Source organism: Lycium barbarum, chromosome 1 (genome assembly GCF_019175385.1).
Source record: "Lycium barbarum isolate Lr01 chromosome 1, ASM1917538v2, whole genome shotgun sequence".
Taxonomy (NCBI): domain Eukaryota; kingdom Viridiplantae; phylum Streptophyta; class Magnoliopsida; order Solanales; family Solanaceae; genus Lycium; species Lycium barbarum.
In genome coordinates this window covers 129,946,680-129,959,730 of record NC_083337.1, presented here as the reverse complement: position 1 = coordinate 129,959,730, position 13,051 = coordinate 129,946,680, and positions in this window count along the sequence as shown.

Sequence of the window (13,051 nt, the reverse complement as noted above, 5' to 3'; positions counted from 1 at the left end):
GGGTAATAAAACATCTCCAAAAGGTAGGTTTACTTCCTACCTTAAGGCAAGGAAGATGATAGCTTAGGGCTATATTTATCACTTAGTTCTAGTTCATGATACCGAAGCCAAGTCGCCAACTTTTTAATCTGTTCCGGTAGTGAATGAATTTCCGGATGTGTTTCCAGATGAACTTCCAGGCCTTCCCCCAGAAAGAGAGATTGACTTCGCTATTGATGTGTTGCCAGACACCAAGTCTATTTCCATTCCTCCTTACTGAATGGGTCCGGCAGAATTGAAAGAGCTAAAGGCACAGTTGAAATATTTGCTTGAGAAGGGGTTTATTAGACCCAGTTCATCACCGTGGGGAGCACCAGTCTTGTTCGTGAGAAATAAAGATGGTTCCCTACGAATGTGCATCGATTATAGGCAGTTGAATAAGGTGATAATAAAGAACAAATATCCTCTCCCAAGGATTGATGATTTGTTCGATCAACTGCTGGGTGCCAAGTGGTTTTCTAAAATAGACTTGAGGTCGGGTTATCATCAAGTGAGAGTTCGAGAAGCGGATATTCCAAAAACAGCTTTCAGAACGAGATATGGCCATTATGAGTTTCGGGTGATGTCGTTTGGTTTGACCAATGCTCCGACAGTGTTCATGAATTTGATGAATAATGAATTCCGGCCACTCTTGGATTTATTTGTGATAGTATTCATTGACGATATTCTGGTGTACTCTCACACAGAATCAGAACATGCAGATCATTTACGTATCGTTCTTGGAATTCTTCGAACCCGAGAATTATATGCAAAATTTTCAAAGTGCTAGTTTTGGCTGAATTCTGTAACATTTCTAGGCCATGTTATTTCAGATGATGGCATTCGAGTCGACACCGAGAAAAATGAAGTTGTGAAGACTTGGCCAAGGCCTACAACGCCTACAGAGGTTGGTAGTTTTCTGGGATTGACAGGATACTGTAGAAGATTGGTAGAGGGATTCTCCTCCATTTCAGCCCCATTGACGAAGCTAACTCAGAAGGCAATTAAATATTAGTGGAATGATGCTTGTGAACGCAGTTTTCAAGAGTTGAAGGACATATTAACCTCAGCTCTAGTCTTAACACTTCCAGAAAGTCCAAATGGTCATGTGGTGTATTGTGATGCTTCCGGCGTTGGGTTAGGATGTGTGTTAATTCAGCACGGTAGTGTCATTTCTTATGCTTCGAAACAGCTGCAGAAACATCAAAAGAACTATCCAACTCATGATCTCGAATTGGCTGCAGTCATTCATGCATTAAAAATGCGGATACATTACTTGTATGGAGTGCATGTCGATATTTATATAGATCACAAGAGTCTTCAATACATTTTCAAGCAGAAGGAGTTAAATTTGCGGCAGAGGCGGTGGTTAAAGTTATTGAAGGATTATGATGTGAGCATTTTGTACCACCCCGGAAAAGCAAATGTAGTAGCTGATGCGCTTAGCCGCCGATCAATGGGCAGCCTATGTAAAGTTCCTCTGGAGAAGAAAGAATTAATTCATGAGCTCCATCAATTAGCTAATCTTGGAGTTCGGTTAATAGATTCAGATAATGCAGGAATCGACATTAATGATCCCACTGTTTCGTTCCTGAATATGGAAGTGAGAGAGCGTCAGTGTGAAGATCCTCATTTGTGCCATTGCAGAGACACATCTCATGTAAAAGAGAAGTCCCCATTTGAAATTCCTATGGATGGAATTCTTAGATACCAAGGCAGGCTATGTGTTCCGAATGTCGCAGACTTGCGCCGTCGAATTCTAGAAGAAGCCCATTATTCTCGGTATTTTATTCTCCCAGGAGCAATAAAGAGATGTATCACGATCTCAGATTGATATACTGGTGGGATGGCATGAAGAGAGACATAGCAGAATTTGTAGCCCAATGCCCAAATTGCCAACAAGTGAAAATCGAACATCAAAAGCCAGGAGGATTTTTGCAAGCAATGGAAATCCCTACTTGGAAATGGTATGTGATCAACATGGATTTTATTATGGGGTTACCTCGTTCTCGGGGAAAGTATAATTCCATATGGGTGATTGTGGACAGATTAACAAAAGCAACTCATTTTCTTCCAGTCAGAACCACATACTCAGCGGAAGACTATGCAAGGTTGTATCTCAAAGAAATTATGCGACTCCGTGGTATACCGATATCCATAATCACAGATTGAGGAGCGCAATTTACAGCCAAGTTCTGGGAGTCTTTCCAAGAAGCCAAGTGAAGCTTAGCACGACATTTCATCCGCAGACTGTTGGGCAAGCCGAACGTACTATTTAGACTTTGGAAGATATGCTACGTGCATGTGTTCTAGATTTCGGTGGTAGTTGGGATGATCACTTGCCTCTAATCGAGTTTGCATACAACAATAGTTACCATTCCAGTACTCAAATGGCTCTGTATGAAACTTTATATGGAAGGAAGTGTAGGTCCCCAATTGGATGGTTTGAAATAGGAGAAGTACAGCTAATAGGCCCTGAATTGATTCAGCAAGCGGTAGAAAAAGTCAAGGTGATCCAAGATCGATTGTTGACAGCCCAAAGTCGCCAAAAGTCTTATGCGGACAACCGCCGGTGAGACTTGGAATTCCAGGTTGATGATTGGGTATTTTTGAAGGTGTCGCCAATGAAAGGGGTGATGATATTTGGAAAGAAAGGGAAGTTAAGTCCTTGATACATTGGACCCTATAAAATTATCCGCAAGGTGGGTCATGTAGCCTACGATTTGGACTTGCTTTCAGAGCTTGAATCAGTCTATCCGGTTTTTCATGTCTCCATGCTCCGCAAGTGTGTTGGAGATCCTACAAGGATTGTACCAAAATAGATCATGTTCAGGTGACAGAAAGGCTAGCATATGAAGAAGTGCCCATTGCCATCTTAGACAGGCAAGTACGAAGGCTTCGAAATAAGTAAGTAGCTTCAGTCAAAGTGCTGTGGCGAAACAACAACCGAGAAGAAACGACTTGGGAGGCGGAAGAGAAAATGAAATCCACATACCGCACTTATTCCAACCCCCAAGAGAGATTCAATATGAAATACTAACATCATAAGGTATGTATGCTTTCTTTTCATGCTTTTGGTCGTGTGTGGCCAATTTACATTGCTATTGTGTTGTGGCCCTGTGAGGAAATATTATTATGGGTTGTTGTGACAGGATGGTAGTTCCATATTACAAGGGAAACTTTGGGGAAATTTTCGTAGAATTCCCGAGTGTTTAATATTCGAGGACGAATGTTCCAAAAGTGGGGAAGAATGTTACACCTTGGAAAATTCCCCATTAAGGTACAGTGAATATGCTAGAGAAGGGTATGACGTATACAAAATTTTGATAAGTAAGAAATAGCATTTGATGATCCTAATCTAGGTACAAAGACATTTGACGCAAGGGAAGAAGGTTGTCAAGGGAAGTAAAGGATATGTTGCGTGTCGGGTAAGAATTATAAGCGACAATTTAACGATGGTGTAATGATATCTTAGAGAATAGTGATAATTTCCCTTAGGTTGGTATTGAGGTGTTAAACAAGTGTCAAGAAGGTTCCATAAGGATCGGTGATCAAACGAGTCGACGAGAACGAAATCGGAACAGCTGGGAATTATGCGGCCCAACATACTGGCTGTATAAATTATACTGGCCGTATGTTAGGCCGTATATTTAGCCAAGATGGGAAACCCTCACTGGACCAGATATACGGCCCATATAAAATGTACGGACAGTATGTTGGTACGTATATCTCGATCGGGACAGATTTTAAGTGTTAAATATAAGGACCCTCTGTCACGACCCAACCCCGTGGGCTGCGACTGGTACCCTAACTGGGTACCCGTACATAACTACCTGACCGAATTTCGTACCATACAGATTTTTTTTTAAAACAGATGTTACAGAAGTACGCCGATACCGATACGGCACACGCGCAAACATATATATGTATATACATGAACATGCAGACATTTACAGATAAGCCGATAAGGCTAACATATAGACGAAACCCGTAACCCACACATCTATCTACAGGCCTCTACAGACATACAGAATCATATGACGGGACAGGGCCCCGCCGTACCCAGAACTTCCATACATACAGAACATACGGAAAACAAAAGATATATATAACAAAGTACATGCCCCGAAGCAAAAGGAGCTCTTCAAGATAGCAGAACCTGTGCCCTAGACTAGCGGCGTGTCACCGAGTGCGCCTGTACCTGCGGGCATGTAACGCAGCCCCCGAAGAACGGGGGTCAGTACGAAAATGTACCGAGTATGTAAAGCAGAAACATAACAGATACAATCATAGTCCGAACCGGAGTCACAGAAATATAACGGACAAAACCATACATCAGACGGACGGACAGAGTCATGATCCAGACCGACATACAGAATCGTGGTCCACACAGATAAACAGAATCATGGTTCGGACGAACCGACGGAATCATAATCCGGACAGACGAGCAGAATCAGAATCCATACGGACATACAGAATCAGAATCCATGCGGACATATAGAATCAGAAGCCATACGGACATACAGACATAGTCGTAATTCAGACGGACAGACAGAATTATGCATGCAGAGTAGTGCAGAGTCATACTGAACCATACAGAATCATACAGAGGCATGTGCTTATATAAATACTGATGGCACATGCATACAGACATACAGATTTCGGCCCTGTCTGGGGGCGCGGTAACAGAACCCGGCCCTCTTAGTACGGGACGCGGTGGACAGACAGAATCAGATCAGATCAGATCATATCAGATGCCATCCTGGCCGCCATCCCTATACACAGATCAATATATCAAAATCATACAGATATAACAGATCCCGGCCCGTACGCCGAGGGACGCGGTGAACAATGCAGAGAAATATGCACGATAACACAACCTGGCCCGGGACGCAGTGAAGGAATGCATTGAGACAGCCACGAACAGATCCATGGGAAACCACATACATCCAGACTCACATACGGACTCAATCAGACTAAAGGGTGCCAACCGGCAAGTCAGAATCAGAGTATACGGATAGTATGCATAGTACGCGCCTATATCCTATTTGGGAAGGCACGACAGATTATTATCAGAATCAGATTCTCAGATGTTTCAGAAATCATTTTGTAAGAATTTCATAAAAATAGTTGTATCATGATCAAAATAATAGTTCAGATGGTTTCTGAGAAAATCGGACAAAACGGAAGTATTTAAAGTATTACAGAAGATATCGGGCCTTGCGGGCCCGCCTCGGACCAACTCGAGGCAACATATGTAAATTATCGCTAATAGACCTTATGAGGTCATCCATAATCGTTTGGAAGTGTTCCGACTCCGTTTAGGGAAGTTTTGTACAAAAATTCACTTTAAAGGCAATTTGTAAGAAAATAGCTTCAGTTGAATTGAAGGAATTGGAGCGGTTTTCCGTCTCGAATTCCGGGGAACGGAGTCGTACTTAAGGCTCGCGGCCGAGCCTATCACATCCAGAACATGCCTAGGAACAAAGGGAAGTGCTTCACATACCTCGATAGCGCCTTACGCTCGCTTGGCGTCGACTTCAATTTCGTCTAAAATCTAGAAATGGTCAAGTTTACCATTTGTTAGTTTCAAACTTTTCAATAATCCAACTTAACACTGACTTGCCTACCGAAATTTCGGCAGCATTTCCTCTGTATATAAGACAACCCCGAGACTTAGCTCGGCTCAATTCATCATCACAACAACCCAGAAATAGCATCAATAACAACAATATGCATTAAACATACGATATGGCATCACTAGCCATCCTTTCGACATAACGAAACATTTTGCATTTCAACCTTACATTTCCAACCCAAACATATTATTCTCATATTCATCATCCATCAAAATCATTACAACATACGTCGGAAGCATCCATACCATTTTCACACAATATTCATAAGGTATGCAAACATTCAAACTTTCCATTAAGCCACTACTTTTCCAATTTTTCCTAACCTTCAACATACAAGTTCATTATACATTTCCATCTTCCAAATTCATCCACAATAATCATAATTTGCCTCTTGATACTTTCATTTCCATTTTTACATAAACCATAACAAAGTTGTATGTTTTCCTACAACAACTTAATAACCATTAAGTTCCTTCACTCTCCTCACATAATCCATGATTAAAACAACCAAAATATTAATTCAAATCAGTCCATCAATTTCAACTAAAACAGCCCCTCACCCATAAATTTCAACAAAACAACAAACGAGTTTATAATGCTGTTTTCTCCGTTCTAATTCGTTAAAACTCTAAATAAACACTTTAATAACATAAAAGGAATTTTATAAATACCTTATCAGAAGCTCCACCACGAAAATTTCATCCCCCAAGACCAATATTTATCTCAAGTTGAAGGCAACGCAACGTACAACGTTTTTCTCTTCATGAGCTTCGGGATTCGGAGCTCGGATTTTGATCAAAATGGCTTCCTTAGCCTTGAAGTTTTCTCTCTCTCTCTCTCTCTAATGTTCTTGGAAGATCTTATCTGAAAATGATCAGCCCTAAAGTGAATTTGCCATATATATTAACGTTAATGGGCCTCATGGGCCGAAACATTAGTGTTTGGGTCGGGTCCAAACTTGCTGCCCTGCCAGCCCAAATTGCATCGTCCATATTTCCTTATCCAAATATCATTTTGACGAGAGGTTTGTTGCGTTGGAAACTAGACTCGATGAACTTAATTTTAGGCTTTTGAAACACCTTAAAAATCCTCATATACTAGGAGATATGTCTCCAACAATATGGGCTAAAAATCTGGTCCGAGATTTTTCTGAAGTTGTTCGGATTCATTTCGTTCAGATTCGTTTAACTTCTAATCCTCTTCCGACCCTCGTGTAACCTCTTATCCATGAATATACATAGTCATATACATACATAACAATCCATACACATCTCGAAGGGTCCGGAGAATCACAATAACCTTAAACGTAACTGGAGAACTTACGAAGCTTCGACGAAACTCCAATCGCAAAAATATATTCATATCTTTTATCCATCTTCTATAGCATTACTAATAATCTCAAATACTTTAAAAGGGCACTCACATTACCTCATATACGCTCATAACGCGATTTCAAATCCTTTAGGTTACGATGTCACCTCGGGATACTTAAGGCAACCATACATATATAACGATATTCTTACTAACTCGATTAACTTTCCTTGAACTTTCTTAACTCATTTTTTTCTTGTCTTAATTAAAATAGCACAGACTCTTACGGGGTGTAACATCCTCCCCCCCTTTAAAACATTCATCCTCGAATGTTAAATTGACCTCATGGGGCGTCATACCATTTCGGGAGGGTTCCTTTCATAATCGTCCTTCGTGGACTTTCCGACATGGCTTCTTTACCAGCATGATGGGGTAATTCTTCACATCACTGATTCAAACGCCTTCATAATATATTTTCTCATACCCCACATAATTATCGGACCATAAACTATATTCTCGTAGCAGACGAATGTTTTCAGACATTATAAGTAATCGTCACTTCTTGGTACACTTCTGAGTTTCTTACCACATTATCGTAATCCCACTTCATACCAGACACCTCATACCAAACAGATTCAGAACTAGGACCGGACACGTAGAAGCATATCGGACGGATTCGTAATCGGAGGCAGACGTATTAAACTATGGCGGACGGATTCATAGTCAAAATCAGAGGTACAGAAGTATGTCAGACAATTCTGAGATCGGAGTTAGACGTACAGAGAGGTATCAGACAGATTCGAAATCAGAATCAGACGTACAGAAATGTATCACACAGAGTCGTGATCAAAGTCAGACAGACAGAAATGTATCAGACAGAGTCGTAATTAAAATCAGACATACGGAGATGTATCAGACAGACGCGTGATCAAGATCAGACGTACAGAGGCGTAATAGGCAGAGCCTTATCAGAATCGGATGTGCAGAAGTATAACAGATAGAATCCGAATTAGAGTCAGATCACTCCTATTAAGGCTCCAGTGATTTATAAAAAAAAAATTCCTTATTGGTGAACTTGTTTGCCAAGTTATCATACAAATCGTCTTGCGTGTCGCTTATCGACTCTTTCGGAGATTTCCCCTTATTCACACTTCTTATTTGTCACCTTTCCTACTATTCTTCATCTGTCACAACCTTAGTTGCCGGGACTCGGCTCTTGATCCATATGGGCACCAAACGAAAATCATACACACACATACACACATACAGATATATTTACTAGTATCTTACTGGCGAACGTTTCTGACTGTTATTCAAATCCGCTCAATTTCCCGAGCGGTGTTGCACCTTTTCTTTTTGCCCATTTAGTCCGCCTCGTTCTGCGCAACTCCTGTAAGGGCACTAAATTACTCCACACTTTCTATTTGCCTTTTGGTTACCCCAAATTTCCATTTATATCTATCCTACTTACTTTTGTGCAAAATTTTGCATTACTTCCCAGGGGGGTCACCCATCCCAGAATTGCTCTGGCTTGAGCACGCTTAACCCCGAAACTTTCATGCATTTTGACGCGTTAGGGCTGATATAATTTCGTCAATTGCCCTGCAGGACCTTTGTCACAAAATTTTAGGGCAAATCGGGGTTTTAGCAAATTTTTGGAAAATTTTTGTAGCGGGTCCCACCCCCGGCTAAGTTGCATAATTACCATATTGCCTTTCTGAATCTCCGATATTCACTTTCATACACATATACATACAATTACAGACAAGCCACAGATTTAAGTCTTCGTCCCACGAATTCCGTCTCCAAATAGTCGGTGAAATCTGATAAAATATCACCATAAGGTGCTCTCCAACCACCGACAGAAGAAAACTAAATTCCGACAAGTATCGCGGAACCTGTTTGTACTTACTTTATATATATTTACTTCCATATCTCTGGAAAAAAAATTTGTGCAGAGGTTCCTCTGTATTTCTTACTATCCGAAACCTGTACACAAGAAATACCAACCATGCCTCACAGGGCCAACACATATACGCATATATATACATCATATCATGTCGTCTCGTAGCCACACGGGGCTAACAATTACAGATAAAATTATACAGATGTCGAGGCTTACCTCACATGCCCAACTCGAACAACATCGGAGGCTCCTTCCTGTTCACTTTTCTGTTCAATCTTCAACCTTATATTTCTACCACACTTCAAACAACTTCTCCGACACACAACTTTCATATTATTGCTTACCTGAGTACTGTGCGGCCTCCAATATCATCAGCCATTGCCTTCTGTTGATGCCGTCCTTTGGCTAAAATTAAAAGTTAGTCGAAAGGAATTCATATCCTACAGCTGGCTCTATCGCATGATCTACGATTCAAAGAAGGGTAACATCCTAGATGCCCTGTAGCTTCCTGTTTATAGATGTGGTGCACAACACATCGATAAACAAGACTCTACTAGACACGGCCTGTAGACTTTCCGAGGACTAACCGCTCCGATACCACTTCTGTCACGACCCAACCCCGTGGGCCGCGACTGGTACCCTAACTGGGTACCCGTACATACCTACCTGACCGAATTTCGTACCATACAGATTTTTTTTTAAAACAGATGTTACAGAAGTACGCCGATACCGATACGGCACGCGCGCAAACATATATATGTATATACCTGAACATGCAGACATTTACAGATAAGCCGATAAGGCTAACATACAGACGAAACCCGTAACCCACACATCTATCTACAGGCCTCTACAGACATACAGAATCATATGACGGGACAGGGCCCTGCCGTACCCAGAACTTCCATACATACAGAACATACGGAAAACAGAAGATATATATACCAAAGTACATGCCCCGAAGCAATAGGAGCTCTTCAAGATAGCAGAACCTGTGCCCTAGACTGGCGGCGTGTCACCGAGTGCGCCTGTACCTGCGGGCATGTAACGCAGCCCCCGAAGAACGGGGGTCAGTACGAAAATGTACCGAGTATGTAAAGCAGAAACATAACAGATACAATCATAGTCCGAACCGGAGTCACAGAAATATAACGGACAAAACCATACATCAGACGGACGGACAGAGTCATGATCCAGACCGACATACAGAATCGTGGTCCACACAGATAAACAGAATCATGGTTCGGACGAACCGACGGAATCATAATCCGGACAGACGAGCAGAATCAGAATCCATACGGACATACAAAATCAGAATCCATGCGAACATATAGAATCAGAAGCCATACGGACATACAGACATAGTCGTAATTCAGACGGACAGATAGAATTATGCATGCAGAGTAGTGCAGAGTCATACTGAACCATACAGAATCATACAGAATCATACAGAGGCATGTGCTTATATAAATACTGATGGCACATGCATACAGACATACAGATTTCGGCCCTGTCTGGGGGCGCGGTAACAGAACCCGGCCCTCTTAGTACGGGACGCGGTGGACAGAAAGAATCAGATCAGATCAGATCATATCAGATGCCATCCTGGCCGCCATCCCTATACACAGATCCATATATCAAAATCATACAGATATAACAGATCCCGGCCCGTACGCCGAGGGACGCGGTGAACAATGCAGAGAAATATGCACGATAACAGAACCTGGCCCGGGACGCAGTGAAGGAATGCATTGAGACAGCCACGAACAGATCCATGGGAAACCACATACATACAGACTCACATACGGACTCAATCAGACTAAAGGGTGCCAACCGGCAAGTCAGAATCAGAGTATACGGATAGTATGCATAGTACGCGCCTATATCCTATTTCGGAAGGCACGACAAATTATTATCAGAATCAGATTCTCAGATGTTCAGAAATCATTTTGTAAGAATTTCATAAAAATAGTTGTATCATGATCAAAATAATAGTTCAGATGGTTTCTGAGAAAATCGGACAAAACGGAAGTATTTAAGGTATTACAGAAGATATCGGGCCTTGCGGGCCCGCCTCGGACCAACTCGAGGCAACATATGTAAATTATCGCTAATAGACCTTATGAGGTCATCCATAATCGTTTGGAAGTGTTCCGACTCCGTTTAGGGAAGTTTTGTACAAAAATTCACTTTAAAGGCAATTTGTAAGAAAATAGCTTCAGTTGAATTGAAGGAATTGGAGCGGTTTTCCGTCTCGAATTCCGGGGAACGGAGTCGTACTTAAGGCTCGCGGCCGAGCCTATCACATCCAGAACATGCCTAGGAACAAAGGGAAGTGCTTCACATACCTCGATAGCGCCTTACGCTCGCTTGGCGTCGACTTCAATTTCGTCCAAAATCTAGAAATGGTCAAGTTTACCATTTGTTAGTTTCAAACTTTTCAATAATCCAACTTAACACTGACTTGCCTACCGAAATTTCGGCAGCATTTCCTCTGTATATAAGACATCCCCGAGACTTAGCTCGGCTCAATTCATCATCACAACAACCCAGAAATAGCATCAATAACAACAATATGCATTAAACATACGATATGGCATCACTAGCCATCCTTTCGACATAACAAAACAACCAAAATATTAATTCAAATCAGTCCATCAATTTCAATTAAAACAGCCCCTCACCCATAAATTTCAACAAAACAACAAACGAGTTTATAATGCTGTTTTCTCCGTTCTAATTCGTTAAAACTCTAAATAAACACTTTAATAACACAAAAGGAATTTTATAAATACCTTATCAGAAGCTCCACCACGAAAATTTCATCCCCCAAGACCAATATTTATCTCAAATTGAAGGCAACGCAACGTACAACGTTTTTCTCTTCATGAGCTTCGGGATTCGGAGCTCGGATTTTGATCAAAATGGCTTCCTTAGCCTTGAAGTTTTCTCTCTCTCTCTCTCTCTAATGTTCTTGGAAGATCTTATCTGAAAACGATCAGCCCTAAAGTGAATTTTCCATATATATTAACGTTAATGGGCCTCATGGGCCGAAACATTAGTGTTTGGGTCGGGTCCAAACTTGCTGCCCTGCCAGCCCAAATTGCATCGTCCATATTTCCTTATCCAAATATCATTTTGACGAGAGGTGTGTTGCGTTGGAAACTAGACTCGATGAACTTAATTTTAGGCTTTTAAAACACCTTAAAAATCCTCATATACTAGGAGATATGCCTCCAACAATATGGGCTAAAAATCTGGTCCGAGATTTTTCTGAAGTTGTTCGGATTCATTTCGTTCAGATTCGTTTAACTTCTAATCCTCTTCCGACCCTCGTGTAACCTCTTATACATGAATATACATAGTCATATACATACATAACAATCCATACACATCTCGAAGGGTCCGGAGAATCACAATAACCTTAAACGTAACTGGAGAACTTACGAAGCTTCGTCGAAACTCCAATCGCAAAAATATATTCATATCTTTTATCCATCTTCTATAACATTACTAATAATCTCAAATACTTTAAAAGGGCACTCACATTACCTCATATACGCTCATAACGCGATTTCAAATCCTTTAGGTTACGATGTCACCTCGGGATACTTAAGGCAACCATACATATATAACGATATTGTTACTAACTCGATTAACTTTCCTTGAACTTTCTTAACTCATTTTTTTCTTGTCTTAATTAAAATAGCACAGACTCTTACGGGGTGTAACACCCTCTCTCATTATTTCATTTCATTTTCCACTCACCACACTTCAAGAAACCTCGAGAACTCTCTCCATTATTCATCCACAAGAAACCAAGAGAAATCTATGATCAAATATATCAAACCCACAAAATCAAGTGTAGAAAACATATTAAAGTTCATCTAAGTCAATAAATCCCAAATAAAGTGAGCTAGGGTTTTTGTGCAAGAAGAGGATTCCCACTCAAGGCTTATTCATCCATTATCTAAGGTGAGTTTTATGATCATTATTGGTTGTTTAAGGTGTTGAAAGGTAAAAACACAAGGATTGTAGAATGATATAGAAAGTGGGTCATAAATGTGGGAATAGTGACATTGTCGGGTGAAGGTTTGGATTGAATTATGAATATTCGTATGTTGTGGTTGTAAGTATGTTATGAATGACATTTAGACCATGAAATAGGTATGGTATA